Below are 15,534 nucleotides of genomic sequence, written 5' to 3'. Positions count from 1 at the left end.
CTCCTGAATGACTTTCTATAAGGAAATAAATACATAATGAATATTAAAACTTAAAAGATGAAAAAAACAATCTTTATTCAAAGTGCACTTCGCTGATAAAAAGTTAATCTAGATTAAAGTAATAACGGGCTCTGGAATATGAAGTTAGTTCTAGGATGTGGAGAAAATATTATTTTATGAGATTTATTTGTAAGTTTCATTTAATAATACTTGTATGAAAAAATGTTAAATCTTTTTATATTATAAATAAATAATATATTTCTTTGATTAATTGTGTTTAAAATATACATAGGTACAACAATTTGTTAAATGCCCTGTTGATATTATTATAAGGAACAATAGTCACTTTTTATGTTGTTACTAATGTACTATTATTTTAATAAAATACGTTATTTATATAGTAGTAATGGGTTCCGTAAGACGGCCTAAATTTGTATGTACTATTGTATTACTAACGGTTGAATAGTTTGAAAGCAGACGTGAATATCTTTGTCTTTGTTTCCTACATAAAATAGTAAATATAAATATAAATAAATATTGGACAACATCACATACATTACTCTGATCCCAACGTAAGTAGCTAAAGCCCTTGTGTTATTGAAAGTCGGAAGTAACGACGGTACCACAAACACCCAGACCGAAGACAACATAGAATACTCATGAACTTTTCCTACATCGACTCGGCCGGGGATCGAACCCGGACCCTCGGACTGGCGTACCGATGAAAACCGTGTACACACTTCTCGACCACGGAGATCGTCGAAAACTTTTCGATCGCATGTAAATAGCAGTTCAGTGTAGAGATCCCCGTTCTTGTATATCGAAAATGATTTCACATCCCTTTCGAAAACTTGTCTCGGATATCCATCTCTCATTAGCAGCATATGTAATAAGCATAACGAAATATCGAAATCTTGGTACGGATATATTTCCCGATCCACACTGTGCTTTTAGAAAGAACTTATCGATCACTATTCGGAATATACAATACAAATCAGCTTACATTTTTAAATTTGTAATTTTTTGTACATTTTCAATTGATATACATATAAGTGAATTTTGCGAACACTCTGTCTTTCTTATTAGTTGTAAAATATACTTAATGTAGGTTTTTAAATAAATAAAATAAAATTGATTTGTTGCAGCGCCATCTAGTAGCGAATTACGATATTTATTAATCTCAAACAGACATCATCTTTAACTTCGAGCGATTTCTTGAATGCACTTTATCTTTGAAAATAAGCAGAAACGTTAAAATTCTGCTGCAATTCGAACGTTGAAAGAATGAATTAAATGAAGAACTCAGCACTAAGCTATCTTTATACGAAGTCTAAAACGTAGTCCATTTGGATATGAAATCGTATTGCATTGCTTTGCAATGGTAAGCCGTAAGTAAATTACTATGGATATATTCACTATACTTTTTATTATTTAATAAATATAATATTATAATTTAGTATTAAAGGTATGATGAGATATTTTTTAATAAAAACAAACTCGATCACAGAAAAAAGGATATTGAACTACTTTTTTCTTAAGCAATAAAAAGCGATCGTATCCAATTAAAATATTTTTACCGAATTAAAAAAAAACACGTTTAAACATTTAGATATGAATGAATTGTTAACCTCATTATTCAATTGATTATTCAATCATAATGAACATCACAATTTTTAAGTTATTGAGGTCTAGAATTGTTATTACCTTAGTTCTTAAAGTGAAAGTTTTAAAATATTTTTATTTATTTAATGTAAAATTAGATAAGGCAGACATGCAATTGACCACTTACCATCTATTGGTCAATAGATGGTAAGTGGTCACCTCCACCCATAGACATTGTGATACTGTGAGAAATATTAGCCATCGCCAATACGCTACTAAATTTGTAGTTACACTAACTAACTCATGCCTCAGACTGAAGCACAACAATACCCATCCAGACGGAAAGACGACGAAGCCATTCATCAGTCCAAAAAATATCGTCATCAAATGAAAATATTTTTGAAACAATTTCTATTTTATTTTGTTTCTGTAAAACCTAAAAACCTAATATGTGTCGTAAAATTGACAATTCATGTCATACGAAGCTGAAAATCGTAGCACAGAGTTGAAATTGCCAGTTAAAATTAATTGTCCGTCGATGGAGCTTTCATTGGCGTTTGATACAAAAAAGCTACGAATAATAGGAGCAATATTTTTTATGAGACAATATATTTTTGTAACAGGTTAATTTATTCGTATTTATAGTAATCGGTGTATTGCTTTTTTATTATAATTTGGCGTTTGCTTTCTGTACCATTATGTTTAACTTTGTAATGCGAGTTTATTGTCGGTTTTTGAAATTTTGAAACCTATATTAAATTATTTAATACCATACTATTTCAATCGTATATATTTTACCGCATGTTTGTAGTATCGACCTTAATGGCAGTTTCATAAAATTTATTAACTATTTTAGTATAATCCAAATTGTAAGTATTAATTGATTCTCTTTTACCGTATGCTTGTGACTTTATTATCAGTTGCTTCTGACTAGATGTTTTAAATCGAATGTTACAAAAATATTTTCTATTTCAAAGTTTTAAGCACCTATGAATATTGATGTCTGAAACAGAAATAAACATTCAATGTTTGAATTTAACTTGCTAAGCTATCCCGATAACATTATCTATTTAGTAAATTATCAAATAAATGATAACTAAAGTGGACATCGATTATCATGCGGTTTTTTTAGATGTTTAAAATATATCAAGTAGATATAAAAAGCTAGGTTAATTTGCTAATATTGTAAATGTAAACTTTTGTGGGACGGAAGTTAGATACTCAATCGCGCCAGAATGGCTGATTGGGAAATGAAATTTGGCATGAAGATTGATTGCACATAAATTAATTTTAATCCCTAATACCTATACCAACCTGAGCCGAGATGGCCCAGTGGTTAGAATGCGTGCATCTTAACCGATGATTTCGGGTTCAAACCAGGCAGGCACCACTGAAATTTCATGTGCTTAATTTGTGTTTATAATTCATCTCGTGCTCGGCGGTGAAGGAAAACATCGTGAGGAAACCTGCATGTGTCTAATTTCAAAGAAATTCTGCCACATGTGTATTCCGCCAACCCGCATTGGAGCAGCGTGGTGGAATATGCTCCAAACCTTCACCTCAAAGGGAGAGGAGGCCTTTATCCCAGCAGTGGGACATTTACGGGCTGCTAATGCATACCTATACGACTCAACACGTGGGGTCCATAATTCCCGAGAAATGGCCGCAGGCGTTAACTAGTTAACAATAAAAATAGTGTACTAGAATCCAGCTATGAACACAAGTGATGTCAAAATTCTAATATAAGTAACCGATGGGATTTCCCAAAGGAACATTCAAAAACGGATCTAATTTTCTTAATAGGCTCTTTGCTAATCTTCGTCGCCTACACGACAATTTTCATATGTAGAATTTCATAAATTACAGACGACTTTTCTTACATCATTTTAACAAAAATCTAAACATTTTGTTTTAAATTGCTTTAGATGGCTACTCATAAACTGAAGCAAAATAACCATTTAAAACTTTATCCCAAAAATAAAAATGGTAGGTTCCAATACAAACATTCATCCTCAATTTTACTCAGATAAAATATGTTCAAAACGCTATTAAAAGAGTCCTATCTTCATAAAAAGAAGTCTAAACTTTAAAAATTATAAATTTCTATGCAAACTTTCATCCCATATGTAAGTTTTCATGAAATTCCCTTCCAATCTTCAAATGCATCTCCTTGTGAATTTCGAAAAATCCTTCCTTAGTACTCACCATATTTCCATAATATTTCTTGTTAAGGCGGTGCGTTGTATTCAATCAATTTTTTTAAAGTACATAAATGTGAAGGAATTTTATAGAAATCAAATTAATCAATTAGTAAGACTTGGTGATACGTGAATCTGAAGCGGTGATTATGGGTTTAAGTTGAATTTATTATTTATCTCGTACTCGTAAATTTACCAAATGTATATTCAGCAGTGGGCGTGATATAAGCTTGTTCTCAGCTCCAGGCCATCTCCTCAAAATGGGAAGAGACTTAAATCTAACAGTGGGACATTTAAAGGATATTATTTTTCTTTAAGTTTTAATCTACGTATACTTTATTTAAATAGACTGTTGCACAAACTTTTGAATCACCATTTTAAAAAAAATATTTTAATTTAAAGGTATCACCTTTTCAGAATGTATATTCTATCGAGAAATACCAGCAGGAAACACAGTAATTAGTCTTTTCCAATAATATGATCTTCATGGCACTAAGATAAAATTCATATATTACCAAAACTCTACAGGCTACTCTACTTATACATGTATTTAGCCTATTTCCATAATGTTCTTGTGCGACATTTATACGAAAACCAAGAACAGATTTAATAGAGATCACGGAGACAGGATGTGAACGTCTAACGGTCACAGCTGCTGCTTGATGTGTTACCGGCTGTGTTCCTTTAATGTCAAACCAAGTGAAATGATCACGAATTTAAACACAAGAACGCTCTCTGAACAAATACACCTCTTCGTACGTAAAATTTACATAATACTTTGTAACGTTAATTATAGTTATATGTATGTTTTTGTACGTTTTATTGACATTTGACTTTGCAGTTGTTGCCCTCGATACGATAGGTGATGAATATTTAAATAATCGTTTTTAGGCATACCTATGTTCTATGAGAAATTCTTCTGTGAAATGACCTTGTTAGACCCACCTCACTGCCGCTGCTAATGGATGAGAGTTGGTGGATATTACAGCAGAAAACCGTCGGATAATGATAGTTTTTTGTATATAATTTACTTTGTTGTAAAGCATCTATTGGAGGTAGAATCAACTCGTTTCAACACAAGTCGATGTTCTTTTATGCCGACATGCATATTAAATATTATCACAGCTAAGGTCGAGTTTCAACATTTATCCTCCAAATTTCCTTTCTTTAAATTGACTCTGCTAATAGTATTACGTTACTGTTTGATATTTGTTTGCAAATCCATTTGGAGTAAGTACTCCAATCAAGTGATTAGAGCGTCCATTAGTAGCCTAGTTGCTATCAACATTTCGTATTTTATTATCGCTCCTTTTGTTTCTTGGAGTTGATGGCCCAGTTGATAGAAAAAAAGGGTCAAAATAGAAACTCAACTGTTTAAATGCTCGTATGGGCTGTTGAATTTTTTTATGATTAATTTCGGGCTTAAGAACTTTATTTAAAAGAATTTACATTCACTTAAAAAACAATAATACAATTATAAAAATTTTGTTGGGTAGTTCGACAATTCTTACGGTACACTCGATGCATAGAAACAAAGAACTGTTGCAACTGGAAGTGTTAACATACCGAAATTTAGGAGTTTGATATAATGTTAAAAAATATTTGATATGTATTGTATTGTACAGTAATTTAATAACATCGGTTCTGTAAATATCTATATTAGTTTAAGGTTCCTAAATATAATTTTGGACATATATTTTTATTTATTAAATAATTTAACTTAGAATGTTATGATTACTAGTAATGTAGAATTTAAGTAATTTTTTGAAATTAGCCATCGTTTTTGCGTCCTTTATATTTTTGGGTAAACAGTTATACAATTTAGCACCTTCATACATAATGCAATAATATGTGTTTATAAAATACCATACTACTAATAGATACAATAATTTTATATCGATTGACGCAGTCAGTTTATTTAAATAGTAACAATAATGTATATTTGCAACTCGTAGTCATGTATGTTGTGGTTTCGCTTGATAAGCTTATTGTTAGGTGTTCAACGCAGGACTCGACAGAGCCTGACAGTGGCGTTATTCTGTTTCGTTTATTTTGAGGTTAATTGATTCTGTACTATTGGTTCTTTCTTTTTTAATTCCAGTACGTTTTTTATTCGATTAATATTGTTAAAGATTTTATTTCAGGCTACGTTGAAATAATCATTACTTTTTCTGCCTTGAATTGGTTATCAAAGTTCTAGCTTGTAATTTATTTTCTTAGAATAGATTACGCTGATGGTGTGTACATAATATATAACAAAAATGTTTTAGAATTAATTTATTTTTATATTTAAATAATTGAAAAATATATAACATTTATTGATTGCTTGTCCTACTGAAGCTGTTTTGGGGTACTTGATTTTAAAATTTTATCAAAAGTGTATAGGCGAAATACAATTTTTTTACAATATATTATCGACAATAATCAAAATATACTTTATTTATTTTATAAAAAATAATGCATAATGCATCCACCTTAAGATACTCACAAAAACACGGTGTGCAAAATAAAGTAAAAATTAAGAATGAATAAATATATTTATAATAATAACTAGATGTTACCCGCCGGTTTCGCTGGGCGTTTTAAAATTTATTTAAAATTAGTAATTTATAATAATCATAATTATTATTATAAATGGGAGTGGCGCGCCTCGGGGGAGGCCTATGTGCAGCAGTGGACTAATTCAGGCTGATATAGATGACGATGGTAAATGGAAGCCATACTTTTTATTTTGAATATATTTATTAATGATGATATTGATAGATATAGATATATATTCTATCATTTGCTCAATTACATGTTTTTACAGTATACTAATTATTATAAAGATCGGTTTAACCGTTCTTGAGTTTCAGCGGGACATACAAAGAGACGGACAAACAAAAATTTCAAAAATGGTAAAACTGATGTCAGTGATTTATAAAACGAGTAATTATGACGAAATTCGACACAAAAAATTGATTGCGCGGACAGACTCTACAGAATTATATAGTAGCACAGATATAGATATAGATTAAAAACATTCGTTGATACTAACAGACATATACTTAAATTGGTGGTAGGGCTTTGTGGCTTCCATCTGTTTAGGTATCACCCTCTTATCAGATATTCTACCGCCAAACAGCAAAAGGTAGCATTGGTGTATTCCAGTTTGAAGGGTAAGAAAGTATATAATGCGAAAAATAAAGTGTCAATTATTGTAATCAGTATATATGAGTTTAAAAATGGTTATTTAGTAACGAAAGTTGAAAATAATAATGAATTTATTCAAAAATCCATAAATAAAAATCCACTTTTGGTGGATTGGCTTTGGATTGGTCGGGCTCACTTGCTTGTTAACCTGGTTTGCCTACTGTATGTGGATTATATGTGCCACAGATTACAATACAGGCAAGTGACGTCACCGACGCCATTGCAGCGCCATATTGTCGAAGTAGCGTTTTCGCGCACTATTTAAATATGTAAATTTTGATTTGTTATATTTCAGCAAATATGTACTAGAATTTAAAAAAAAAAAACTATTTTTATTGGGTTCCTGAATCACTACTAAATAATATAAAATGGATTTTACAAACCAGTCAAATAGCCCATTATAGTAGGTTATAAATAACGGGTAATTGGGTTAATGCAATGAGTGAAGATATATTCACATTCGCTTAAATAAGCAAAACCAATTGTTTTTTAAATACAGTAAGCGAGATTTAAGAGCTTATAGTGTCAGAGAAATATAGTTGTATATAATCTCACAGTGAGAAAAACTTGTTATAAATTTTAAATTAGATGCACGCTTCTGTCCATGTCTCAAGACTCAGAATATTATATTACGCAAAACTAAATTTCAAACAATGGCTTTCTGTTTTGAAAGTTATAATAGGTATTTGAAATGTTGGCGTGTTTTATAATATTTAGTTAATACTGAAATTCTATTCATATTGTAATAAAATTATTAAAATTAATGCGTATGTCGTCGAGATACGTGAATATTAACCGAAGATTTTGGGTTTAAAACCAGTTAAACAACAACGAATTTTGTGCTCAGTGTCTTATATTTAAGTGTGTGTTAAGCGATGAATACACTAGGGTTCATTTTGATCCATAGCATGACGTGCAACACTACACCTACGAGATGCGTCAACGTTGTACAGCGTCCCGCAACATTTTACGTCGCTCGAAATATGTTGCTTGCTTCCGCTCCGCAAGCGACCGCACCAATCCGGCGTCATTGTTGCGCCTTTTTACCGAATATAATCGTATAACGTGCTTCAATTTGTCCCGTAAGATGGTGCTACGTCACGTTTAATTAATCCCGGAATAAGTATACACACAGTATTAATCGCCGCAACCTCCACGGGCGACATTTTTTTAAATACTGACTATACTGTAGACCATAACAAGGGTTCCGCAACATTTGTCTTGAGGACATTCTACGTAGTTATTGAGAACATGTACGTGTCTCGTAGCATATTGCTCCACCTATTTTCTGGTGTATAGTCTAGAGGAATAATTAAATTTGTGCCCAGTGATGAGATGATACATGGTGAGCGATGTGATAATCTTTTGGTAGTGATTGAGATTCTCGAGGCTGTATCCTAGGGAGAGGCCTGTATCCAGCACTGGATTACGATTGGCTGATGATGATTATTTATATATTACATTGATGAATTTTCGTTTTAGCTTCATCTTTTTTTTAAACGTTTGTAATTGGAAAGCAAATGGTCAATTAGAGATCCTGATGACAATTTAAAGAAAAGTAACAATGTTGGTCAAAGGTCTCCTCGCCCTTTTGAGGATGAAGTTACATGTATAATTAAAATAACATTAAGTGTATAATGAGAATATAATGTAAATTATAAGATGATGTATTTAAAAAAAAGCGAATTGATTCTTAAAGTTAATTCTAGGTGAACAATTATGAATCAACCGCTTCTAATAATAATCAGGCTTAGATAATGTTAGTAAACTCTCATCTATGTTAATTAGAACATGGAAATCAAAGGATTCCAGATACTAGTTGATTGCGCTAGTCGGAGGAATTATTACCGAATATTAGTCGCTTGCTAATTTTAAGTTCGATGAAATCGTTATTCTTTAAGCCACGTAGACTTAATTTAATTTAAATAGATTGTAACTAATTATTCGCAACTTGTAAGAAAAAAATCATAAAACATTTTAAAATGTATAAAGTTTGCAATTTTAGTAGCATCTATTGGGATACCTTGGGGAAAGGACCGGTTTGTATACCGTGACGGCAAACACTCATGACACTCTGATATGACGTCATTCCCTCTTTCTTCCACCAAAATTTTTTTAAATAATCATCAATTTCGAAGTTTTACAGATGTAAGACTGAAGATCCGGCAGATACCGCAACCGAGATGGTCTATTGGTATACTTGGATCGCTTGTTCTAATCCGGGAAAGTATTGATTTTAATGTGCTTTGTGTTTGTATGCTAGTTATTATCGTTGTCATTGTTTCATTTCTTTTATACTAGAAGGAGTCTGTGGAACAAAGTTGTTCAGATATGTCGTTAACAGGCCATGCATTTGGGAATCTACCAATAATCGACACGCAAAATGCGTTTACTGCACCGACAATTGTGCCGCCCAATGAACTGTCACTGCTTTCAGTCACTATTAGTTCCAGTTCTCCGATCAACATCCATCCGAACCGATTCAAGTCCAAATGAACATACATTACCTTATTAATTATACTATAAAGATAAATAATCTCGAAATATGATTATAAATTCATATCGTAACCTCGATCTTGTGTAAAGTTGGCGATAACATTGGAGCCAAGTTAATTTTACGTTGGAGAAACAAGTTAGTAGTACAGGTCTTAGTTTTCAATGGCATATAAAGTTTTATTCGATTTAATAAGCCGATTCAAGCTAGCTTTATACCACATGAATACCGCAATCGTATCATGTAAGCCAATGTTTTCAATTCAGGTTAGCGTTGGATTATATTGTCACGAAATAAATTAATTGACGTAAATTTTAGGGCTTTATTGTATTGTAATATTTAAACGTTTCAATTGAATTAAAAATATATGACTGTGATCGCGGAGGATTTGTAGTCCAATCGGATTGAGAGTAAAGGAATAATTGTATTCACTGAGGTTTACGCACTTGTGAAATATATGCTGCCAATTAAACAAATATATATAAAGGAACGCTTGTGCAAAAGTTTAATAATCGGTGAGTTCATTGTTGATAGCATACCTTGAGGACTGAACGGTTGCCTCCCGGCTATTACTTTGTAACATAGAATTAATGTAACCAATCACAAATTGAATAAAAAAACCGCTGTTTTTATTTTACCGTTTTCAGGATATTTGATTTTCCAAACCGGTGGTATTTCTTAATTTGACCATAAATGGTATGCGTGATGCTTCTATATTTAATATAGGATGTTTATTTGATTCGATAACATATACTGTGGATGATTTGGGTTTCTTAAATATGTCCGAAGTCGCTTAAATCATTATCTAAAAAGATTTCTTTTTTTTTTTTCTCAAAGTATATAACTGAAACAATATCATACACCAACGTAAGCGCCAACTATATATAGAAACATTACACCAACCTGATTCTTTGTAAAAAAAGTCGCCTTTAAATTAAATTAAATGTAAATTTGTTCAGCTTTTATGACTATTAGCTTCTTTTGATCAATGGAGTTTTGATGCGGTTTTTAAAATAATTAAGATAATTTCTTCTGGAAGGAACCTATCTGGTATGAACACAATTAAAAAGAAGAATTATAATTGATTAATTTAGTTCAACTTACTTCTTAGCGAATAAACTCTAATCAAAACACATAATATATTATTTAAAGCTTGTTATGTTAATAGTTAGCTTTTAATTACTAGTTTACGAGATATTTGAATAAAAGCGTGTATTAAAAACGCGGGTATACGTCAGTTGAATCTGTATTGTTACGTTTGCACATAACTTATTTTATAAAAAAAAAACTACTATGTCGGCACGGGTAATATTTGAAAGTTTAAAAAAAATAATTGACGTCATAAAAAAAATATCATTGATCGAAGTTATTAATAGCTCAGAGACACCAAAATCAATAATGTAATTTAGCATTAGGTATCATACTTTGACAGATTAACTCAAATTTTCCGCAAAACCGCCTGCTTTGATCACCGGTATTGAATACTAAGTCTTGTCTATGGCTTCTATAATAATGTGGTAATCAGACGTGCAAGGACCGGCTTAGAGGTTTTATTGCAAGTCTCTATATTGTTTTCTTATAATTTTGCTATAAATATTTTTCTATAATAGCAATACTAACAAATGTTATGTTATATTTTGAACGATGACTAAACCATATCTTAGTTCCCAAGGTTGTGGTGGTACATTAATAATATAAATGTTTAAAACTTCGGTTTAAATGGTGGTGACATACTATAAGGTTGTCAATTTGTCTAACTGGTTAAAATAAAAATAATAATTAATATGTTTTATCTATATTTAAACATTAAGTATAAAAGTGCAGAATTTGAAGGCACCAGTTCCAGAAACTAGAAGTCCGTTTTGATAAGTTATTTAGCTTTAGGTAGTCCGTTTACTGAGGAATGTTATAGGTTATAACTTTATGCTACGATCCTAGGAGCGAGCAGTAACCATAAATGTCAAACGATATGGTAAACCGAATGATACTTGTATAATACAAATGTAACTCGAGTGAAACCGAGGGGCGTAGCTATTACAGCATTTTTTTATCAAGATTCAGTATGTAAATTCAGTAACGGTCACAGATAGCGATAACGATTTTTTTAAAATATTTATTATAGATTTATATATTATATACATATAATAAAATTGGAGTATCTGTTTGTATTATTAAAATAACCGCGTTTTACTAAATGCATATGTATGTATACACGGTACATATACCGAAATACCTATTTTTTACAATTTTTATCTGTCTGTCTGTCTGACTGTTTGTTTCGGCTAATCTCAGGAACGGCTGGACCGATTTTGACGGGACTTTCACTGGCAGAGCTGATGTAATAAGGAGTAACTTAGGCTACTTTTATTTTAGAATTATATGTAAAATAATAATAAAGTCACGCTTTTTAAATTCAAACGCACACGAAGTCGCGGGCAAAGCTAGTATATAATATAATGAAATATTTTAGAGAAGTAAACAAAACAGTTTCCAACCTTATTTGGCCTTGATATTATCAGAAACAACAACAACGCTGAATTAATAAGTACTAAAACTTGTTTGGGCACGTTGGCTGTTATTTTCAACTGTTTCCTTGCAACCGTTTAAATTATCAATATTCAATGAGATTACTTCGGGCTCGTACTAAGATTTTATCGTTGGAAATTCTCGTAGATCGAACTTTGGTCGATAGGACCTTGTTGAATTTAGTGCATTTTAAAATATCCAAAACCAATGAGGTGATTCATTTGACAATATATCCGTCAAATTATTTGCACCATTTGAACATTCCATTGTTCTATTGTAACTAGGAAATTAATTCATATTAGGTAATACGCCAACTTCAGTTCAATCCTAATGGAACAATCGACTAATTTCAGTATATTTAGATTGTTCAATCATATGCTATTGAAATGAATCTATTATATAAACCGTTGGACATGACACATAGTTAACAAAATGTCCGTTTATTTGACAGTTGAAACGTGATAATCCTCTGGATGGCTGAGTTTAATGATAACATCAATTGCAAATGTATGAATTTATATGACAATATATATATATATATATATATATATATATATATATATATATATATATATATAGAAATGTATCTTGTGTCTGTGGAAGTAAACATTGGGATGAAATGAGAGCAAGGCTTGGATGAAATTCTGTCACGGCATAGTCATTGCTCTAAAAGGTTTTGATGCCCTAAAAATCGTAGCCAAGCCCTGATCATAGTTTGATAGCTTTGATTAGACTAATTCCATTAGTTTACAGTCGAAGTAATTCGGCACGTAATAAACGCCGGCCCAAATTGATGATAACGATACTTGATATTGAAAGTCAAATAAGATTTTTTTGCTATCAAATTATCTACTCTATCAGATACGTTTAAAGTTTATTTTTGTTTGTCGATAACGTGAAACGTTCTACATAATTGGCTGTTCAATTTGGTAATTCGTAAATATTATTTATAATAAATGTACTGCTAATGTTTGTTTCTATTAATAGTAGATTCACTTAATAGCTTGTAAAATGACAATTCAAAAGTGCTTGTAAAAGCCTACTTGAATAAAGTACTTATATTTTGATTTTAATTTTATTTTGATACGAGGTAAACAAATAATATAATATTACGAAATGGGTTTGTTTGAAACTGCGGAGAGAATTGTTATTAAATCGAAAACATTAATAATGTTCTACTTTTTTTTTTTTATTCCGGCAAGGACCCCGAGAAGTATTCCAATTGTTCTAAAGGTAGATAAATAGAAATAATTCCAAACGAAAGAAAATATATTAGGTAATCTTACCTGCAGTTCCGATATTAAACAAACCGTAGACTGTTTAGCTTGCTGTGTCAATAAAACGACTTAGTGTGGCTTCGACTGCCGATCTATTATTAGATCTTTTTCAATTACAATTGAAATCTTAAGGAAGAAACATCTTTCTCTAAACTTCAATCAAAATGCTAATTCTATTTCAACTGTCGACGTGACTGAATAATATTCAAATGTGGATTTTATTGAAAACAGAATGTATCTATTTGTACTTAAGTTCTTTGAAAGAGCAACGTTGCATATGTACTTTTAAAACGATTTTCTCTCTCTCTCTTAGTTACTGAAGACTAGAAGAGCTTAGTTTAAAAAAAATCCTTCTTTTTTATTATTGTTATCATTTTCTCGAGAGTAAATGTAATAATCGTTTTTTGTTTTTGTGTAAAAAACTGTGATTGCGCTCTACCGCGCGAATTCTGTCGATCCCCAGATAATTTAAATTTTGAATACCTAGTAATGTTAGTGGAACATAATATGGGTTTTTTGTTGTTTTGTTTTCATCTATAAAATGTCAAAACACAGCAATCGCTTACTAACCGCCGCTGTCGTAACCGTAGCGTAACCGTAATTGTAACGCAGAGTTTGTAATCGCGCGGTTTCGCGCATGTCTGAACGAACGCTAAAACTTCTATAGCGGTTTATTAAAACTTTAAGAAAAAGTTAAAGAAAATGGAGTATTAAGAGAGAACTTAAGTGGTCTAGCGTCTTCGCTCCGTCCGCGATAATTTTATTTTGAGTCAAAAAAGTGTAGTCATTGCATATTATATTACTTTAATACTCTGTTAAAAGTTGAGATATATATTTATAATACTATGTATTAGTTCATAATGTCAGTCTCACATCATATCAGTCGAATATATTAAGAAAAAAGCTTTAAAATAACGGCTCAATTGAGTCATTATTAATTGAATTGATATTCTATCCTTGAAATGATATTCTATCATGAAAATAATGAGAATTTATAAATTACAAATATATAAATTTAGTTAAGTGAAAATTTTACACTTATATACCAGACGTTCAATTTGAAATTTGAAGTCAAATTTAATCTGTCGATTAAAAAAAACTTTCTGAAATTTAATAAAATGTATGTAAACCTTGAACGTAAAATATTTCATGATATCTTACTTCTCTATGATTTGGAATTTTTGTTTTTAAAATAACATATTTTTTATGTTAATATATTGATTTTAAGATATTTTTATATTGATATATTAAATTTACAATTGCTTAAGATATTATTATATAAAGCCATTAAATCATATTAAATTTGCAACTTATGTTTATTGCGTATCTTTTCTAACTGATCTGTTCCTACAACTAAAGTGTTAATGGAGCGAGATTAAGGAAATCATTCGCACGAGTAAATCAATTTCTATTTTTAAGAAAAAGTTAAAAGGGATGAATTCCTTCATTATCTTAGTTCATACGATAAATATGTATAACTATGTATAGTATAATAAAGGCTTATAATATATGATTGAACTTAATAACTTACTATATAACTTTTTGTTATTATCGTTGTAATTTTAATTTTGAGTGTTTATACGCCATTTACCTTCTATGTAATCGTCCATATATTTTCAATCTTCTTTGTTATGCTGGAAGAATCTGTAAGGAAAAAAATTCTTTTATATACATAGTCCTCATTTATTTTATTTTTTTATGTTTTTGTATCTCTTTAATTTTGGTATGCCAAATGCCCGGTAGATATAAAGATTGAAAGTAAAATATAAATTAGTAAATTCAATCGTACTGAATTAGCAATTTATAATTAAACGAATAAATTGGAGGAAAAAAAAATGTTGTTTGCGTGTGTAGTGTGCATTCACAAAGAAGGGAGAAGACAACGGAGGCGGAGAGGGGACATGATGGCATTCAAGAGCGTAATGACATTAACCTGATTGAAATTTAAAAAATAATCAATAATCTAAGTATTTTTTTGTGCTGCACAATATTAAGCTTTATCAACTAAATAATAAGACGTGAATACATACAATGCACAGCACAAGTATCGCTTGGATTGATCCTGATTGTATTGTAAAGTATTGGCTTAAAAAAATTTATGAAGTAAATTTGAATTTTGACCATAGTAAATCTGGACGGTTAGGGTATATATATGATTTATTATATAAATGACATATATAATTCAAAATATGTGGATCGTGCTGTGTATGATATGCCAAAAATAAATAAGGCTTACAATCATTAG

The 15,534-nt window shown here is 30.7% G+C and overlaps 1 long non-coding RNA gene across 1 annotated transcript in view; it reads right to left on the bottom strand.

Moving 5' to 3' along the window:
• Window positions 1-14,935, bottom strand: part of LOC125070507 — an 85,497-nt gene extending 70,562 nt beyond the window's left edge. The window contains exon 1 of the long non-coding RNA XR_007119884.1: window positions 14,881-14,935. This is a non-coding gene — a long non-coding RNA (uncharacterized LOC125070507). The remainder of the gene's footprint in view (window positions 1-14,880) is intronic.
• Between the last annotated feature and the right edge of the window lie 599 nt (window positions 14,936-15,534).

The sequence above is a fragment of the Vanessa atalanta genome, chromosome 17, assembly GCF_905147765.1.
Source record: "Vanessa atalanta chromosome 17, ilVanAtal1.2, whole genome shotgun sequence".
Classification (NCBI taxonomy): Eukaryota; Metazoa; Arthropoda; class Insecta; order Lepidoptera; family Nymphalidae; genus Vanessa; species Vanessa atalanta.
Note: the sequence above shows the minus strand (reverse complement) of the source record. Positions and strands in the feature narration are given on the sequence as shown.